Raw genomic sequence first — 21,185 nt, 5'->3', positions numbered from 1 at the left:
TGTAACACTTGAAAGAGGAGCTGGAGCAGTCAGCTAACGATTGTACCCAACAAATGGGTCAGGCCTGATACAATTTTGGAAGATCTGAGGTGAAGTTCTCAGAGAACTGTGTCAGGGCACTAAGGGGTTTAGAAAAACTGGAGGATTTGGATTTGTTTTATAAAGGCTGGTCTGACATTTCTCTTTTGGTAAAGCTAGATGTAAGATGGATGGTGCAGATTGATTCTCCAAGTCCCCTCAGGACAAGGCAAGAACTAGTTTGCAGGGAAAAGATATTTTGATGTCAGAAAGAGCTGACTTCCCAAAACAGGCAGCTGTTCAAAGTGGTGGTGTGTCCCTCCTGAAGATGCTTGTTCTGAAAAACAGGGCAGACAGGAATCTCCCAGCAGTGGTGGGACATGCTTCCCTGACTGGAGAAATTGGCACCTTCTCTCTGCCTTTGTGCCTTTGTTGTTCCAAGGGTGAGCCAAGTATGGAGAAAGGCAGCAGGCATTGGTAAGGAACACACTTGGTTAATGGTATTGCCTCAGCCGAGGAGTAAAAGTGTGGGCTAAACACCCAAACTGATTAAAACTTAAATAACAGCCATGAGATGAAAGGGGTGTGTAGCTTAAAACACAGATGCCTGTTCAACCAGGATAAACATTGTGGGCTGGAAAACAATTTTAGCAATAGAAAGTGTTGGCTATGTTTGAAGTTAAGGAAATTCTTCCTGTTTAAATGTGTAGGTTCTGTTTGATGGCAGCATCATTTGTTTTCTGGATTTCCTTTGTGTTGTGACATTTTCAGGATTATAGTAAACAAGTAATCATGAACTGTTCAAGGAATATCAGCTTTATAGCTCTAGAGATGTCATCCTGATTGCCTACAATTAAATCCAAGAAATAAAGTCTCACCCTTTCCAGCTTGTTATTGGGCTGTGAGCCCAATGAAGTAATTTTCCTTTGATTATGCAGCCAGTCCTGAACATATGAATAGATTTGATGACTGCATGCTGTGGTTTGTTGTGGTTTTTTTCATTTTATGACCTTTATTCTGCCTGGAGGCTGTACAGTCTGTTATGCTACCCATCAGCTTTGGCTACAGGGTCCAGCTTGGAAAACACTGTTCTTTTTCTGCCAGCTTGTTCAGCCTACAGTCACTACAACAGCTTGTCAGCTCGACTGAAAAGAGCCAAGCAAGACTTTACAGTCATGTTGCTTTCCCTCTCCTTTGCACAGACAGTATGTTTCTTGATTCAGATTGGGCAGAAGTTCTTGTGCTGGATGGCCAAGAAGTCTGGTAATATCTGCTGTGTTCAGAAGAGGCAGCCTGGCCCTGTTAACCACTGAGCTCTGAAGAGGAGCCAGCAAGAAAACAGTTCTTTCTTGTGAAGTTACAGGAATGTTCTATTCGTAACACAGCCATGTTTTTATGAGCTTCAGCAACCTAAACACAAGAGGGAGATGTAATTTCCACCATTTTGCTGTGGCAGGGAGAAACAGTGTGTCCTGAGATCATGGAATGAAGGGCTACTGAGCTACATGGGGGTAAAATCCTCCCAGGCATCCATGCAAAACGTGGCATCATCATTGTCTGAGCCACAGAGCAAAATGCTCATCAGAAGCACCCTCAGCACAGCCCATCAAACTGTGCAGGAAAAGCACATTTTAAAGTGAGGTTACTTTGAGCACACTGTCAGCAGGAGAACAGGAACAGCAGTGAGAGGAGGGAGGGTAACAGAAACAAACCTGGCATCTGTGTTGAGGAACACTGCACACCTGAGATAGCTCAGCACACCTGTGCAGACCATATGAAGCTAGCCCACAATCCCACAGATTTATCCCTGGCCATTCAGCTGCATCACTCTTAGTTAGGTACTTCATGGGCTCTTGGGGTTTGAATGTTTCAATTTTCTGGTAAAGGAACCCAAATCCCAGCTCTGTCCACCTTTTCCATTTCCACTTCTGAGAACCCACTGCCTACTAATTTGTTGAGCATTCTGGCATGCCAAAGTACCTACTGGTTCTTTCTGAGTGGAGGCAGGCATCTTCAGTTCCAGCATGCCAGATGTGTTAATGGCACAGAGGAGACCCTTCATCTGCCTGGCTGTGCCAGTGTTCCACACCAGAGCAAGGATTGGTGAGACAGCACAACAACAATTGTACCAGAATAAAAGCAGGACCATCAAAAAGACCTAGACCATTGTCCCAGCTCAAAAATTAGAGATATGATCAGAATTCAAACCTCCTAACTTAATTGAGGTTCTCCTGTGAGAACTGCACAAACTGGAAGGTGTATTTATCTACATTGCCTGCTAGCCATGACAGCACATGTGGCTGGGAAGGTCTTTGTTTTGTGGCCAGCCAAAACTATAGCTCATCTCTCCCTCTCTCTTTGCCTTTCCTCTCAGTCTCAGTCCCACTGGGGATTTTGTTTCAAGTTCTGGTGCCAAATTTTTTACATCTCTCCTGGAAGGCATTCTGCTTGTAAACTGCCAGAGATCTCTTTTCTTCTATGTGTTCACTCCTTTCTTCTCCTTTTCTGTAGTCTTTCCTTTTTCATTGCCCATTAAATCCTTTTTCTGTTTCTCACTCCCCTCCTCCACATTTTCATCTGGTGCAGTTTTTACAGCCTGCAAATTTTTGTAATTGCAATTTCTGGTGGAGGGTGCTATGTGGTTTCCTCTTCTTTTGGATGTCAATTGCCTTTTGGATCAAATGTTGACACAGCTTGTGCTTCCAGGTAACTCATATAATACCTCATGGAAAAGAAGGGTTTATATCCTATAAAAGCACGGAAGTGTGAGTTCATTTAAATATTTTCTAACTATGGTTGCTTAAAATTAAATTATTTTTCATTAACTTCACAAGTTATTATAAAGGAATATTGATAGAGGAAAAAAGTTATTTTAGAAGTAAGGTTTTCTGCAGTATCATATATTCATCTGCTTTTCACATCTGAATGACTTTGAAATGCTCTGCTAAGCTGAGAGTAAATACAGCATGTGAAAAAGCACTCTCTCTGTAAATGCTGAGATCTGTGTATTTTTAATACCAAGTACACTATTATCAAAACACATCCTGTCAATTGCTGAAACAACTTTCTCCATGTTTGAGTAATGTTTTGTATTCATTTATTTATCTAGGATGAGGAATGGCAGGACCACGAGAGGCCTTCCTGGGAATGCATCCAAGGAGTGCTGGTGGAGGCTCTCTAGTTAATCACTTGGTCAAAAGGAGCACTTTTTCCAGTGAGCAGCATTATTCACTTAACTTTCCATTAGGCCTTTTCATGTAAGTGCTACCAAAGCAAGCATCTGTGATAGGGAAACCTTTGTTTATGCCAGATCACTTGAACCTCCTGACTTTTCACCTGTGCATCAACAAACAAAGAGTGTGAATGAATATAGAGCTAACCCACAGCAGGCTGAGCTGCCCCAAATCCCAGCTCCAACTGCAGTCTTGCTCAGAGTTTGCTCTCTGTTCCTGTATCATCAATGAGTTACAGTAATTTCACGATTATAAGCCGCACCATTTTGACTAAAATTTTAGTCCGAACCCAAAGTGCAGCTTATAATCAGGTGTGGCTTATATATGGACAAAGAATAAAAAGTTGCTGTTTTAGTTTGGAGGACAGGTGTCTGCTGAGAAAGGCAGGAACCTCTCTTTGAAATGGAGAATGTAAACCCCCTCCCTCCAAATTATTATAATTTTGAAATCAAGGGGCTTTCAGGCAAAGATATGGGAATTAGGAATAACAGTTCTTTTCTAGGGAAATTAAAATAGAAATACAGTACTACAAAGAAACAAACTCCAAACCCTGACAAAGTCAGAGTTCACCCTGACACCCATCAGGCAGGGTGTTGGCAGCAGTCCCATTCCATGGTGGCTGCATCCTCCTGCAGTGACAGATGTGGCTCAGTTGGAGCAGTGCTCCTGTACAAGGTGCAGTTTCCCTCCAGAGCTCCAGTGGTGATGTGGAGAAATCCGGTTTTCCTCTGGAGTCCAGTGGAGAAAGGGGCTCCCTTAGTGTCCCAAAACCTCTGTTTTTATCTTGGTAAGAAATGTTGGGCTCTTCCCCCTGGCTGGAGCAACTCCCAATGGGATGCAGTAATTTTATCAGTGCCACAGTGGGACTCAATGGCCATGAGCAGAAAATGACTGGCTGGAGGAAATGACTGGCTGGATGGGTTGTGAAAAGATAAAGAACAATGCCCTGCCTGGTTTCAATGGATGGCCCATTAGCAGAATGTCTCCTGTTGAGATAAGGATCACTGCCCCCACCCTCAACAGATGGTGATAGAACAGATACCTTTTATCACACTCTGTATTGTAACGTGCGGCTTATAATCAGGTGTGGCTTATAATCGTGAAATTACTGTACTCAGAAATAGTCCCCAAGCATTTTTGTCCACTTGCACCATTAAAGTGGATTCAGGTGCTTGGCATGGCTGTCTCCAGGCAGATTTTCCTTCAATAATTGATAGCTGCACTCACACTGCCCGTGGTTCTCTGGCTGGCTGTATCATGTTGTGCTTACAGAACACGTGGGAAGGATCTCACTTTCTTGTTGATGTGACCTATTTTCATGTTTTCAGGTGAAAAACTATGCCAAATGATCTTTCTTACCCCCATTATGATATGATGATAAATTTCTGTTTTTACAACCACAGTTGTCCTAAAATGTTGTAAAACTTGTAGTGCTGTGAGGCCCTAGGGTTTGACTGCCAGAAGATAGTGAATGAAGGAAGAAGAGGGACATCTTAGAAATTAACCTGAGTGGTGTTACATTAAAATCTTCTTATGGGCAAAAGGAAATACATCAAATGAGGTGAACCAGGGACTTACCATTAGTGTAGCTTATATCTCATTTCTCTAGTCAAGCATATCTGATTAATTTTAAAAAGCTTCATAAATGACATGATACAATGGTACAGAAGAAAGTTTTCCCATTATCCACCACTTTTCTCTGGCATTATTTCTGGGCCCTCAGGGCATTGATTTTAGTCACCCTCAAAAAGAAGAGGGTGTTTATAAAGTTGTGTCAGCATAATAAAGACAGAAAGGGTTATTGTTTGTTAAGCAGTGAGTAGCAATTTGTTTTTTGGATTCTTTTTAATACTTTATAAACTGATACAAAATTTATTGTTTGCTTTGGGCACAGACTCGTGGAGCTTGTGAGGCTTGGAGCGGATTTGCAGGCATGGGGTGGGCAAACAAAGCAGAAATTGCAGTGGCTGCACTGGGGTCAGCTTTAAACAAGGCCTTGATGATGTCATTCTGTGCAATTAATAATGAGGTTTGGAATGGCTGGTTTCTTGATAAAGTTCATTTTTATTTTTTTGAAAACCAAAGTACTTAATGACTTACAGATGGAATTAACTTTTTTGATTATAGCTGTGCCACATCCTGTGTTGCACTTTTCAGGTGTAATTGCTGTGATGTTTTGTACCACAAAAGGATGGCTGCTTTGTGCATTTGGGCTTCCTCTAGATGAAAGGTAATGTCTGTTTCTTAAACATTTTACATTACAAACATTTCCCAAACAATTGTGTATAAGTATAATCTGCATATATTTGAAAGATATGAGCACTTGAGTCAAAAGAGAGGAACATTGTTATATCAACCTTGTCTTGGTTTTAATCATGTAGCAGACTTTGGATCTCCCCTTAGAAATCTCTTACAAGGGATCCCCAAATCCTCATTGTTTCAAACACAAGTTTTCCTGCAGAGTAAAATACATAAGACATGGTTTTCTTTCATGTGCTTGGGGCTACTGGGATGCTTTTGAAACTTCCTTGTGCTTGATGGCTTGAAAAACACAATTTTTGTCAGGATGCTGCACACCTGTAACCTCCACTGATTTCTGGGATTTGCAGTCTCAGCCTGTACCAGTTGTTATCTTAACCACAGGCAGCACTTGTTGCACAATACAAAGGAACTTGGTTTGTTTTTTCCACCTTTGAGTTGCCTCTGTCCTCCCAATGAACTGAAGAACTACATTTTTGTTTGACCCCACAGTTAAGGACAGCTTTAATGACAGGGTTGGTTTCATAGACAGGCCACTGAATTTGGTATTCCCCTGGCACTACAACATAGATGCTTTGTGCCAGTGGTGTTTACATTAGAAAAAAAGAGTTCCTTTATGTACTATGAAAGCAACAGATTCAGTGAAGTAGCTTGTTCTGTATTTTCTGTTTTGTTTGCTGACTATTATTAACTCCACAGCATTTATTCCTTTAAAAGCTGACTCAGAATTTTCAGTTGTGTAATTCTCAGTGTGCTAAAGGCTACATTTGAGGTGTGTGCATTCAAAAGTGGCTCAGTAGGGATAGTTTACTTCCACTGGTTATTATTTCAGGTATGTTTGCAACAAGGAGAAAAAGGTTTTATTGTTGTTTCAGATCTAGGATCTAGGAAATACAAGCACATGCTTTAAAAGGTGAAAACCTGGAGGTCCCAGACCAAAATTTTTCTAGTCTTAGAGGTCAGAGTACTAGAAAACCCATTCCCCAGTCTTTGCATTGTATATCCTGGAGTAAGTGAGGTCATAATTGTCTTGCTGCTTTATTTTACATGAGTAACTAAGTGTGGTCACATTTTAGAATGGTGATTCTAAGAAATACAATATTGCCATGTACTGAACGGGAAATAAGCTGGTTTGTGTCTGTTTTGGACCTTTCCCTCTGCCTTGTGCATCCTTTTGGTGACTTAGATGCCTCTTTGCTGCCTGCAAAGCATCTGGACTGCAGTGCTTTCCTGCCAGGAGGGTGGTATCTAAAGGAATGGCTTCCACATGGAGAGCAGTTGCACATCTTGCAGTGTATTCTGTCCCTTAAGTAATAAAAAGAGCCTTATAGGATGGGTACAAGCCCCTTTCAGTCATTGCTTGTCACAGGGCTTTGAAAGCATCTTTAAAAAACATGAGCTCTGTGTGGGGAAAGGCACATGGGCTGCTTGTAGAGCAGTGTGACAAACAGATGGACAGGGTGATGGATTGGGAGGGGTAGGGCAGTGCAGAGCTTGACAGCTGGGATAAATGGTAGGGGAAGGAAGTTTTGACGTGGGACGAATTTGATGTGGTAGCAGATGAGCATCTGGCAGGTGGATTTGGATGGGGAAGGGACACAAATGCTGAGCAAGGAGAGCAGCTTGTTCTTGTTATGTTTTTGTGGGGCTGCAAGAAAGGCATCTCAGAAAGCCAGGGAAAGCAGTGGCATGGAGCTAGGACTGAGTAAGGGCGTGAAGGAGAGATTGGAGATGGGAGTGGAATGTAAGCAACCACCCCAGAAATTTTACACAAGTGCCCTGGGTTTGTATTCCAGGTGAGCAATCTCCTGGTGGATCTGCAGAATCCCTGAGGGTGCAGGGCTAAGGAGGAGGAAATGAAGACATGTCAAATATGAAAAATCATAACTTGGTGTTTGGCTCCACTGCTGTGTGAGTCCGTCCATCACTGTACAAAGCCTCTGTGACAGGCACAGATTTGTCATGAGTGGAGCCTGGTGTGTGAAATCAACCTTCTCTGCTGCTCTGTCTGAGAGAAAGAGAGCACCTCTGACATATAGCCTCACTTCTAATTGCAAATATTTCATAACCCACAGCCCTAATGGAACTTGGGAGGAATTATTACAACAATGTATTCTTAACAATGTGTTGCAAGACCAAATTGGCATAATGCTTTTAAACCTGAAACATTCTGCACCTGATCTAATATTACAGCTAATCCATCAGAAATTGATCCTCAAATCTCTCAAAAATGGCTGATGCTGGTGTAAATGGATATAATGAATGCTGGTATTGTCTTGCCAAATAAGAAGTAATACTGCAAGTCCTCAGTGGCAAAGACAGATCAATAGTTTGTGGAAAGTTATCCCCAGCTACATCTGATGGGCATCAATCTTCATCTCTGGATATCAGTGCTGCAGTCCCCCATGTCAGAAAAGGGTAAATGTAATTAAAGAAGTATAATGGAATCATTAAAATAGAACCAGAGCTGATCTCAGTTGAGACAGGATCAACTGTACCTAAACCTCTGCACAGTCACTGAAACTGGGCACTTGCAAAAATGTAGATATGCTTGAGTCACACTGAGTTTTGTTCATTTCTCATGAGAGAATATTGAAGGTTTTGGTCCTCATGATGGACAGATTATAGGAGTTGTGATGAATGATTTCTTTCCCAGTGCTTTTGGGTGACACAGTCTATTAAATATTAGTGAAGTAGCTTCTCTCAGCTCAGCTCTTGGAGCTCTTGTCTCTCTTCTGCAGGTGTTTTGCTGTGTTTTTGTCACTGTATTTACTCACAGATACATTATTTCTGCTGAACTCCCATTTCACATAAAAGAGAAGTCTGGGTTATATGTCAGGGAAATTTTGCTGGAACAATTAACTTTTGGGGGAAAAGTGAAGCTGATTAAACAAAGTGGACACTGTGAGCCATTTGGGAGCTGGTTAACATCACTGAAAATTATACAGGAAGGCAGTAATTCTACAAAATGAAGTGTAAAAACTGGATAATCCAAGTGATTATTTTTCTGGGGTCCTTACTGTCTGTTATTTGGAGAGAGACAGGTAATGGTATTGTTAGTAATCCCATGGAAAAAGAGAATTGAGACAGCAGCATTTGCAGAATCTCAGTGAGTAATAATTGCAATTTTTAAGCTGTTACTTCACTATTCAGGATTATACTTGAAATGGAGAAAAAATGCTTTTATTTCCTAAAGCTGATACAGGAAGAGGGATAGGGAAAGGAGTTAAACCCAAGGCAAATGTGCAAATGATTATTAGTACTTTCTGTAGTCTGAATTTTTTGTCATACTTTTCAAGAAATGTTTTAGAAAAGAAGTAATTGTTACAATATTCTGGTCATTAGTTATCTGGGAGTTTTGTGTTCAAATATTTATTTTAACATGCCAATAATGGTTATTTGAAAGTATTTTCATAGTTTAAGATATCTGAAGATTACACCTCTTTTTTTCACTACCCCATATGTTTTCCTTTTCCAAATTTAAAGGAATGTAACATGATATTTGCTTCATTTAACCTCTGAGCTGGCAAACAGATAAGGATGAAATGGATGATAGGAGAATTAGCTTTTAAATTGCAGAGCACTAATTTAGAAGCAATGTAGAACAATCTCATACAAGCTGATGTTTGACTTTTTCCATGCCTAGATGAGAATTCTGTGGCTGTTAAAGACAGGAAAGCTATCTAGCAGTTATGGATGTCATCAGCTTTTGTCCAACAGCTATCAAGGGCTGTATCCAACTGAAAAGGAACAGAATGGTTAAATCAGCCAGGAGTAATAGAAGGTTTGGGATTAAACTCTGTTACCTAGGAGGACAAATTCTGCCACCTGCTATGGCTTTGCAAACTCAGGTTTTGAAATACAGCTTTCTCTTCTCACTAATATTTTTAAATAAAAGTAGCAGCCAGTAATGTGAATTGAAGTGGTTATGCTGGAAAACACAGTTGCAGAACAAGTTGCTGTGTAGCCAAGGGGTGGGGGAGAAAAGGCAGAACAGTTGACAACAGAAAATTTGGTTACTTAATTTTTACTTTGAAGAAGTGAAACAAGGCCTCCATGACCTGTTTGCTCTGGAGGATAATCAGTGTGTGAGTGGTCAGGGTGATATTCCATGGTGGATTGCACCAGTGTGATCTGCAGAGCCTAAACCCAAGTAACATTTGTTTGCCTTAAAAAGGCATGAGAAACTCCAGGCCTAAATGAAGTTTCAGCATTTTCTTGTTCCAAGAGATAGAAGTTATTCCACCTCTCACACCTGGTTTTCTGTCTGAGTGTGAGGTCTATTCCAGCAAGTACTCACATGAAAACAGAGTTGTGACTGCAGATTCAGGTCTGTAGTAGGAGTTAATTTTCATTAATTTAGGATTTGTGCTTTTGTGCTCTTTTTTGTGTGTTTTGTACTTTTAAGATAACAAGGTCTCAAAGAATTGCAGAACTCTCAGCTCCCATCCTGGCAGGTAGATCACGAAGAAATAGTCTCTGAAATATTGAAAATTCTTCTGGATAATTAAATATAGTGACAAAGATTTTTCCAAATGAACTCTCAGTGCAAGGTATTCCATTGCATTGTTCTCATGTAGACACTGCCAGTTTATTTCTTGCACTCTTTATCTCACATTCTTATAAGCACATGCTTACCTTTCTTTGTTCTGCTTCATATTGCCATTATTGCTTCTTCACTCAGTCAGGCCATTCCAACATACACATTGCACCTGCTTGGATATCTTTAAAACTACCTCTACAAATCCCTAAATCCATTACAGATGCAAACAAGAGCCTTGCAGAGAGACAGTCTGTCTTTTGGACACCAGGTTGTCATCAGAAATCTCACCATCACTTCTTCACCTGCTCATGTGGTACCCAGCTGTGCCTTGCTGGCTCTGCTTTTGCCTGGAGTGTGAGATTTGCTGTTCAGAGGTGAGATTGCCATTTCTGAAAGACTCCATGTCAATCTCTCTGTGTTCTTCCAGAGAACATGCAGAATTAGGTTTTGGTGGGAGAGAGGGGAATGCTTTAGTTCTTCTTCCATGTGCATTAAAATGTAAGTGCATATTGTAAAGAAAATATATCTGCTTAAGGAAGCAGAGTGGTTAGAGTGAAAACTTCCAATAACTCTGGAAGCCAGGATCTTTACATGTTTTACATTACAGTTCACTGTGTTAACACTTGGCCACGGTGCTGTGCAGCTCCTAATGCATCAGAATTATGGAAACATCTGGGCTAAAGAGCTTCATGCCGATCCACTGAGAAAATCCACCAAGGATTCAATACCTTTGAAGATATTTCATTTTCTATCTAGGATAGTAGGTTTTGTTATGCTTACATACCGATTTACAAAACACACAGGAACATTTTGTTTCTTTTTTTTTTTCTTCCTTTTAGCCTTTTAAGTGCCTACAGGGCACATCTGTGCTTTTTTATTAAGAGCTACGTTATGGCTGGGCCTTGTGTGGCTGCAGTGTGGGAGAGGGAGCACAGAAGTTCTTTTTCCCTTTGCACAGCCCATCCAGACTGCCAAAAATTACAAACCTCTCCAGAGCCAGGAGTAATCCTTTGAAAGGAAGATGTTTCTGCTGCATCTCTGTCCTGCTGGCCAGGAGAGCTGGCTGACCATGTGGGAAAGTACCAAATGACTCTTGCAGCACAACCAAAGTGCTTGGGGTTGGAAGCCCCTTTGCTGCAGGCATCGCTGTCTGTGCCTGGCACACCCTTCTGCTGAGACTGCAGGAGCAGCATGTCCACTGGCATCCTCTGAGCTCGCCCAAGTGCTGTTCTGGGGACACCCAGCCCTGCTTTGGTGGGTTTGTGTTGTGCTGGTACAGGGAGGATGGTCTGTAGCAAGCACTGAAATCTTGTACCTGCAGCTCCTGCTGACTGTGAGGTCTGTAGTGTTGTAAGCTCATCCCATTTAGTGTCATAAGGAGCTTTGGGATGCAAAACTTCCCTGCCTCCCTGAAAAGTGTGCATGCTGTACATTGCCCTGCTGCATAACCCTTATAAAAACCTAATAGCAGGGTGTTGTTCCAGGTGTGACTCTGGCCTGTGTCTTGCATGTCAGTGGTGAGCATCTAAATGTCTTGAATTTCAGTCCAGCAGATGACCTGACACCATGTAAAATAACTGCCATTAAACTTTTATTATTGGGCAAACTCTACATTCTTGTTCTTAAAGAGGTGAGGGATTGCTATGGAGCACTCATTTTTTCCCTGCAAGTGTTCATGTACTGGATACATCCTCTAATTGCTTCCTCCTTGCTCTGAAGGCTCAGCCTTCATCTGGTGTTCTGAAGGCTGGACTCCAAATGAGGCAAGGAGCTGCAGAAGAGACATTTTGTGTGTAAGGGACTGGACCATGCCAGGGCACTACCTTTGAAGATGAAAAGTTTGCTTCAGTTAACTGCTTGATCAGGACTGAGAACCAGTCATGGACTAGAGATCTCCAGGTGTGAGGACACAGTCTCCTAGGAACATGGCATCTTTCTGGGTGGAGAAGAGAATGTTATCATCCTTTCTGTAAGTGTCAGATAAAGCAAATTCAGCTTGTACAGCATGTAGAATACATTAATTTTTTTATCAAGTCAGATCCTTCAGTTTTACTCACATTTGAGAGCAGTAAATTAAACTGATTCTCATGGTGTAAATTTCTAAATAGTCTGATACAAAATTTTTCTTTTGTCTCCTTAATTAATTTGGTTCTTTTTTTTTTTTTTCTAATAAGGGGGATGATTTTCACCGACTGTAATGTTTTAATCTGACATGATAAACTCTTGCTCCAATGGAAAACCAGTTAAAAAGCAGACCTGGGAGCAGCAATAGCAGCTTGTCATCCAGCACTGCTCTCCTTGAGAACTTTAGTATCCCTTCTCCCAAGGTACATGTTTTGTTGGATATAAATAAGGACCTTTCTATGTTGTGCTGACTTTCTCTTCACCAGGCCAAAGAAATGTAAATATAGATCAGGAAATGTTCAAGACAACCCATGGTGTGGGGAGTTAATCTATTTTATATGCATATAAAAAGCTTTTATAGGGATGATCATCAACACAAGCTCTTGTCTGATGTGCATTATAAATAAAATTGTGTCCCAGGCCACTAAATCTCAGCAGCCTGGACTGCTCTGAGCATTGAGAGACAGCACTGAGAGCAGAATTCTGGCATGTAGCTCTTCAGGTCATTGTGAATTTCCCAGCTTTAAACTGAGCCCAGAACACGACTGTAAAACTGAGATGAGGCCTCTGTGACTGTGAGCTTCCCTGGGTGCACTGGGATTTTCTGGGATGAGAACAAAGCACCTCTGTCTGAGGGCTCAGCGTTCTTGGTGACTAATCTGGAGCTGGAGGCTCAGCCCCAACTGGAGCTGGTTCCTCTGTTCTGGGTTCCAGCTGCTGGGCACAGCTTGTTGACTTTACCCTCTGCAAACCATGTAATGTGTGTACTTAAAGGAAAAAAAGTCTACAAACTTCAGAAGATGAAAGACACCACTTCATAATCTTTCACCTCTGAGTATAGGAAAAAAGAGCCTACATGCAGCCATGATTATATTTAATGCATTGTTGCCAAGTATTCTGAAAATATACTGAGGAGTGTTCTGTGATTTTTGTATGCATTGGAATATAGATGTGCAAAGCTGAACAGAGCTTCACTTAAAATGTTTTGCCAAAGAAAAGGCACATCTCCCAGTTCAAAAAGGAATTACAATGGTGAGTGTTTACTGGAGAAGTAGTATTTTGTTTAAGGCTCTTTTCTGTTTGGTTTATTTTCTTTTTTTTAATTTAATTCTGATTTGAAAAGTAAAGAACAAAAATCTCTTGCCAGGGAAGAGACACAGCACAGTGTGGTTCTTTGCATTAAATACTAGGTCAGTGATGCAGCTGCACTTGTTCAGTTGGCATTACAGAAGTTTTCAAACCCCCAGATGTGCTGGTGACTGCTGAGTGTTCTGACATTCAGGAATATGAATGAATTTCATGTCATTCCTGCTTGGTTGTAGATGCACTTTTCTCATCTTTTCACAGTACTGAAAGTGCCAAGTATCACATTGACACTGGTTAAGGAAATCACTCATGAATTGAAAACATATTTTCCAGGTCATTTATTGACTGTGTGTCCAAGGGGATCCCATCAGCAGCCCAAAAGGGAGATGCCATTTGGAAAAGTCACAGGATGATGCCTTGCAGCTTTGACTTGTTTTGAGGACACCCATAATGTCCATCATTTTTCTCAGGTATTTTCAGGTGGGGAGGGATAACTTGGCACAAGCTGTGTATGGAACAGTTCTTTATTCAGAAACATTTATTCAAACTTGGTAATTTCTTACTGTTCTACATGGTCTTTACTGAAATTGATGCAGTGTTTATTTGCAGTGGTTTGGAAAACCCTATATGTTGTTTATTTCTCTTTTAAGCTTTTTTAATGGGAATAAATAAGGTAGAGTTGTCAGCATGTTCTGCATTCTCTGCTTTCCTAGTGGCAAGAACTTATGTGGAAAGTTGGAGGAAGAAGTTGATCCCACAGTACAAGAAGTTTGGCACATCCCCATGGCCTTGAGATGGTGTTTTCCCTGGAATGTCTGAAGGCACCTAAAGGTAGGTGATGATTGTTACTTGTGTTTTGCAGTTGGTAAAATTAAACCACTAGAGGTTTAAGTGGTTCACCTGAAGATCAGATAATAAATCCAGAGTGTGTTAAGCACCAAACACCCCAGTTCTCAGCCTCTGGCAGCATAGCTCCACTTAGAAAAGGAAAAAAATCCCCAAACCCTCTAATTAGTCATGGAAGGAGTGAATGTGCAGGAATCTCATACACTTTCAATCACTCAGTTCTCTTTCATTGATGCAAAGCGTTTCTGGGGTGTGAGTTCACAGGGAGAAAGGGTGACTGAGGTGAGAAGTGTTCAAACAGCTGAACAAACCACTTGAAATTACTGCAGGGTTTGTAAGTTCATAAAAGCCTCATAACTGTAAGGTTTATTAGCCAGCATAATAATTTTCCAAGGGAAACAGAGGGAGCTGTGAGTTAATTATCCATCCAATATGCTGCATGTGCTGTAACACTGGAGAAAAAGATGATTTTTCTTTTTTTTTTTTCCCTATATGTCATTGACCAATATAGTGGTGATACAGAGAGGTCATGTGGCTATAAAAACATAATAAAATCCCCAGCCAACCAAAAAGTGACACTGGGGTGTGTCATGCTGAAATGCCACCAGTAGAGATAACTCATTATTAATGCCCCTGCACCCAACAAGGGAGCCTTGGGGTCCCTCACATCTCTGTTGTTCCCCGGGTCCCCTCGAGTGTCCCCAAACCTCTGCGTCCCCCCCCGAGGTCCCTCATGCCCACCCTGCACCCGGGGATCTCTAATCCCCCAGCAACGGGTGTCTCCGCCCTGACCCGGGGGTGTCCCCGCTGTCCCCGGGCGCACGAGCGGCTGGAGGAGCGGCAGCTGCAGGCGGTGCGCGGGGACAAGCTGGCGCTGGTGCAGGAGATCCTGCGGGACATCGGGCGCCTGGCGCGGCCAAACGCGCGGGCAGCGGCGGCGGAGCTGGCCCGGATGCTGCGGGAGCCGAACTGCCAGCATCGGGGGGCGGCGGGACCCCGGCACGTGCCGGTCGCGTGCGGGTCGCGTGCCGGTCGCGTGCGGGTCGCGTGGCAGTCGCGTGCGGGTCGCGTGCCGGTCGCGCTGGACACGTGCCAGTCGCGTGCCGGTCGCGTGCCGGTCGCGTGCCGGACACGTGGCGGTCACGTGCCAGTCGCGTGCCGGTCGCGTGCCAGACGCGTGCCGGTCGTGTGCCGGGCGCGTGGCAGTCGCGTGGCAGACGCGTGCCGGTCGCGTGCCGGGCACGTGGCAGTCGCGTGCCGGACACGTGGCAGTCGCGTGCCGGTCGCGTGCCGGTCACGTGCCGGACACGTGGCAGTCGCGTGCCGGTCGCGTGCCGGTCACGTGCCGGACACGTGGCAGTCGCGTGCCGGTCGCGTGCCGGTCGCGTGGCAGTCGCGTGCCGGTCGCGTGCCGGTCACGTGCCGGTCGCGTGCCGGTCGCGTGCCGGTCCCAGGCAGCCTGGTCAACGCGGCCGGGGCGGCTGCAGGGCAGTGATCTCGGGACATTTTTAAGGTGTCTGGGAGCATTTTGGGGTGCAGGGGACATAACAAGGTGCCTTTTTAGGGTGTCTGGGACCATTTTGGGGTGCTGGATATATGGCAAGGTGCCTTTTTAGGGTGTCTGGGACCATTTTGGGGTGCAGGGAACATTGCAAGATGCCTTTTTAGGGTGTCTGGGAGCATTTTGGGGTGCAGGGAACATTGCAAGATGCCTTTTTAGGGTGTCTGGGACCATTTTGGGGGGCTGGTGGCACTTTGACTCCATCCTGGGGCCAGGGGGAGCTGGGGCTGGGAGGTTCTGGGGGACATCGAGGGGTCTCTGTGGGCTTGGGGAGAATTCCTGTGAAGTGGGGGGTCCCTGGAGCTCAGGGGGTGTCCCTGGAGCTGGGGTCTGCCTGGGAATTGGGGGAATCCCTGGAGCAGGGGAGGGTCCCTGTGTGGGCTGGGAGGTCCCTGGAAATTCGGTGGAGTTGCCCTCGTGTTACAGACTGTAAATGAGTTCGGGGTCTTTAGGGAGTTGGAGTTTATTACACCAGATTTAAAGCATAAATGGGCAAATCACGTTGGTGGGAGGGAGAGGAATGGCCTGGGATACGAGAAGTGGTTTCAGTAAGAACCAGTGTGAAATTTCATCCCCTTCTCAAGAAGACACCAGCCTTTTCATAGTCTCCCCCATTTTTCCAATCTTGAAGTAAGTAAATAGCTCATGCTCCCACTTGCTGGCTTCCAATGGAGCCCAGAACCAGGGGGTACAAAAGAGACCCAAAAGGTCATTTAATGGCTTGAAAGGAAATAGTTTTCAAATGGATGAGGATGAAGATGAGGTAGGATTGGTTCTCAAGAATTGCCCCATTTGGTGTCTGTAGCAGAGGATTGCAGCAGGAGAATTTTCCTCTTCCTATATTCACCAAACAGTCGATGCCAGGTGCTGGAGTGAAGAAATACTTAATTAGTAAAACTTTCATCTACATTAGCTCTAAACCCTCATTTTGTTACTAACTTTAATTATCAAGCCAAATAAACACTGAGGAGTGTGTCTCAAGTTAATTTAGGTCCAGGCTCAGGAAGGTAATTTAATTAAGCACCACTGTAATTCACAGCACATTAGAAGTCCCACTGAAACCTCCTTCTGCTGTTTTGCAGTTGTTTCGAAGCTGGTTTTACTTTTTGACGCTCCAAGACAAGCCAAGCTTATTTTTTTTTCATTTCAGCTCAAGTTATGAGCAGGGGAGAAAGGCAATTTGAGGTTAAGTAGAGAAAAATTTTACAGACTACTTGGGGAAAAGCTGAATTTTAAGTAGAAATGAATGCAGAGGATCTGAAGCACGTGTGGGCTGGGTGTTTGTCAGGCTGCAGGTGAGGTCCTTGCTGTGTGCCCAGCTCCCACAGGAGGGGACAGGAGGCCACTCTGTGTTAAATTCCCTGGGGCTGGGCTCTGTTTTCCCCATCAGGAGGAGTGCCATGATGAAAACTCTGTTGGAGCTGGCAGAAACCAGATCTGTGTTGATTGCTCACCTTGCTTGCCTGGGTAGCTCGGAGTGTGCTGGGGGAGCTTTTTGCTGCTGCTGAAACTGTGGCAGAGGATGAATTTCTATTCAAAAGCTCTCAAGAAACCCTCTACCTTGGCATCAGCTGGGCTGAAATACTTTTAAGATCCAGCTTGCTCAGAGTGTGGTCCTGCTCATGGTGGTATGAATAACTCCATTACGTCAAAAAAAAATTACGACTGCATAAATCAGAAGAAACTTGGGTCCTGTGCCATTCTTTCAAGAAATTGTGAATGCAGTTGGGGAACTGACAAATATCTGGACTATTAATGGGAACCACCAGACAACATTTTGTATTTCTTGTTATGGCTACAACAGTGTTACAACTCACTTTCTTTTAGTTTTAAATAATTATTTAGATAATTAAGCATTTTGTTTTAAAGCTATTAAAACCATGCTATAAAAATTAGTGCCAGCTTTATATAAAATGTAGAGAAACTCAGCTCATATAAAATGGTTTTCAGTTGAGGAAAATACCTGAACGACTTTCTGGAAGTTTTGAAACATCTTGACAGTACTTCTGATGTAATGATAGAGAAAATGCTGAAAGATTAGCATTTTAAACCAAATGTTTTTTGTGTAAAACAAGAAAAATCAATCATCACGTTAAAGGGGGGTTCTTATAACAATGAAGCAATTTATCAAATGCAAATGCAGGGTTATGAATAGACTCCAAAAAGTTCTTAGCTTCTTGTCCAGAGCTGCTTTCCCACAAAGTTAACATTAAGTCACTGACAGAGTTGCTGGGAAACTGGGACACTTGCACGTAGAAAATTTGTTTGGAAAACGTTTCTATTTTTGGATTTATCAACACGTAATTCTGAAAAAGGCTTGTCTCTTTCTCTCCATACCCACTCTCTCTGTTTGCCTAAAATTTCAAATGGGAATGTGAATAGTGGTGCTTGGGAGCATTTTAACTTTGTACAGTAACATTGAAATGCAAGGTTGTTATTTAAAAAATGAAATAAATAATTATTTTAAAATAGCACTAGTGTCCTGTCAGGCACTTTCAGTTAATCCCACTTATTTTAACTGAATTGTTTAATTTGCAGCACATCTGCTCAGTCTGTGGAAACTGGGGGTTACTCTTGTTTCTTCATCTTGTTTCTGAGTCAGCAAAGGGAACCCAGCACATTTTCCAGCATCCAGGAGGGAAGGCTCAGGAGAAAGGCAAACCACTGATGAGCCAGTAACAGTAAACAGAAGGGAGGAAGAGCAAAGTGGAGCAGCTTGGAAGGAAAGCCCAGGTGGACACCAGGAGGAAGAGCTGAGCACTCTTACTCTGGCAGTGGGGTAAGAAAATGTAGAGCAAGCACACATGATGGACTTCTCAGAAATTATATTGCACAAATTCAGAATCCCTGCTACACTGAAAGTCACAGCAGGGCTGCTTGTCTCAGTCTTGTCTCTGTCACTCCTGCTCTTCAGAGAGCTCAGTGCTGCCCAGGGGCTGGGGGAGTGAAGGAAACCCTTCCTTCCTCCCAGCTGCTCCTCACGTGTCCCAGGACTGCCGCAAAAGGGATTTGGGTTAGGGTTCTACTCCTCAGAACAAGCAGCCCTAAGCCTTCTCTAATAGGGCCCTCATTGTTCTTGTCCCTGTTTTCCAGGTTTTTGTGTTGTGCCCACGTCCTCCTGGGATGGTGGTGCCCACAGCTGAGCCAAGCATGAGCATTGCTCCATATGTTCTACAGATGACACTTGTTTATTCTCCCACAATGGTTTGCCATTTTTCCCAGCAGCATGATGTTGTTGACTCATATCTGTGATTTAATATATAGCTCACTAGTGAGATGGTGGAGGATTTGTGGGTTTGATTTCTTTTTTTGCCTTTCTGACAGCTTTTATAAAAAGAAAAAGAAGGTGCTATAGAATGACTGGCAGACTTAGTTTATTTAATTTATTGGTTTTCTCAATGCTCAGGTTGGGAAGCCACATTCACAAAAGTACCTGCTGACATTATGAATGTCACTGAGGCTGGGCTATCAGAGAGTTGTACAGTCCCTTTTCATCAGTACCAGCTAAGGTTGTGCTTGACTTCAGGTTTGTCTTCATAAAATAATGTAAATAGGGTTTTTTTTAATTGGTTCTGAAGTCAGAGTTTGAAAGCAAAGCTAAAAATCTAGTCCTTATTTCTCTTTCATTTCTGTGAAGCCAAAAGATTGTAGTCCCCTTGCTGTCTATGCAGTCTGAGCTTGTTTTCAGCCTAAATATTATCTGTGTGTCCAGGCCTTTTTCCTCCTGTCAACAAATCCATGGATGGCTGGCTCAGTTTTGTTATTCATGCTTAAAACTGTGTTTTACCTTGGTCTACACTGGAGACATTGTCATGAGAAATATCAGAGATAAGAAGTCCTGAAAAACCATAATTTGTGTGCAAGCTGACATGTTTCAACAGCATGGACAGGGATGAAAAGATTGTGGGGGTCTTTTGGGGGTTTTGTGTTGTTGTGTTGTTTTGGTTTGGGGTTATTATTTTATTTTAAATTTTAAACACAATTTGGAAACAGATGAGTGCTTAACCTCTTGAGACCAAACATATGTTAGTGTGAAATAGCAAGCTGGAGTTTGTTGCCCATTTCATGACTACAAGCTAAAAATATTTTGACATCACTAGTTAAAGTTTGATAAAAGGTAATTATTGGTGTAGAAACACCCAAGATGTTTGCCATGTTGGCTGCCTTTCAGTCCATCCCACTGAATATTGCAGTGCTTTCCAGTCAGACTTTAGAGACATTTCATGAATTCTTACAGCAACCTGGCAAAGTTTCCTGCCACTATATGTGCACTAGCTCCATAAATCCCAGAGTATTTCTTTCTGGGGCTGTCACTTAATACTCAGACTGTATCTTCTGCACACATTCAAGAGGGGAAAAAATAAAGTCTTGCAATAGTTCATTTTCAGCTGGTGTTTTGTTCGTGGATGTTGCAGCAGCTGTAGACTTTGCAAAGCAGAGTGACTCTTGATTTAGTCTGGGACATGATTTTCCTCCTTTTCCCACTGCTTCCTGAGCTCAGCATGTCCCAGTGTTGTTTGGGAGAGATATAAAGTCAGCTGGCTGCTTCTCCAGGCAGCATTACTCTCCCCATGCCTCTCCCTGCAGACAGCAACTTCTGTGTGATAAGGTGAAGTTTTCAGCTCAGAACATTCATCAAAACACACCATTCCTCTAGTGAGAGCATTGAACTGAGATCTCTGGTGCATGGCCAATTTGTCTCCTGCACAATGCTCCACTCAGCTTGCAGCTTTAATGCAGCAGGGTCAGAAATAATCAGGCTTTGAACCAGGACTGTGTGTGAGCACTCAGAGCAGGAAGCTGAAGGTTGTATCACTATCTGTGTCATGCAGCCCATGAGAGAGCTCTGTACCACAAATGTGGTGGAAATGGCACTCAGTCCTCCCTCTCCCCATCCAGAATTCTGGGCATGGACTGGACAACAGCATGGATGTTCAGGGCTGCATGGTTCAGCTTCTGAGTTTTTTGGTTTTCTTTTTTTCTGCCTTTGTAACTTTTCCCTCCCTCTTCTCTACAGCTGGTAGAACCAGACATTCATATTCATCCCAAGTCTCTTCTGCTTTTTTGCCAGCTCTGCTTCCCAATTCAAACAGTGGTTCTAAAGAGGCCCAGGTGCACGTAAGGAAGTGAGAACAGGAGACTCTGAGCTCTTACCAGCAGCAAGAAAAGGCTGCAGAGAGCTTAGCAGCCATCAGGACTGGAGATGGATGAGGGCAGAATGCTGTGAGTGCTGCTGGTTCCTGCACAATTCCACTGGAATGGCTGTTTCTGACTTAAGGGGAAAAAACCCTCCCCATAAAGAATAGGGTGGGTTTAGTTCTTAGGACATTTAATGATGTACTGGCACATAGTAACTGCACTATAAATATAGTCTGAAAAAATATGAGCTTAGTTTGGAAGCTGCTCTCAGCTAAATTATGGGGTTTTGATCCTGACCTAAACTGATCCCACATGTTCCTGTATTCTCCCAATGTTTGAGTGCACAGTAAATCAACTGTGATTTTTACTTTTTATT

At 43.1% G+C, this 21,185-nt stretch overlaps 1 long non-coding RNA gene across 1 annotated transcript; it reads left to right on the top strand.

The window, feature by feature from the left end:
* Positions 1–13,609: 13,609 nt before the first annotated feature.
* LOC116996239 lies at positions 13,610–18,357 on the top strand. Its single transcript, XR_004417916.1, has 3 exons — positions 13,610–13,733; positions 13,977–14,094; positions 18,273–18,357. It is a non-coding gene; the product is annotated as an uncharacterized LOC116996239 (long non-coding RNA).
* The last annotated feature ends 2,828 nt before the right edge of the window (positions 18,358–21,185 follow it).

This window comes from Catharus ustulatus, chromosome 5, assembly GCF_009819885.2.
Source record: "Catharus ustulatus isolate bCatUst1 chromosome 5, bCatUst1.pri.v2, whole genome shotgun sequence".
In the NCBI taxonomy this organism is placed as follows: Eukaryota; Metazoa; Chordata; class Aves; order Passeriformes; family Turdidae; genus Catharus; species Catharus ustulatus.
The sequence above is the reverse complement of the archived record's forward strand: the minus strand, read 5'-3'. Positions and strand labels throughout refer to the sequence as shown.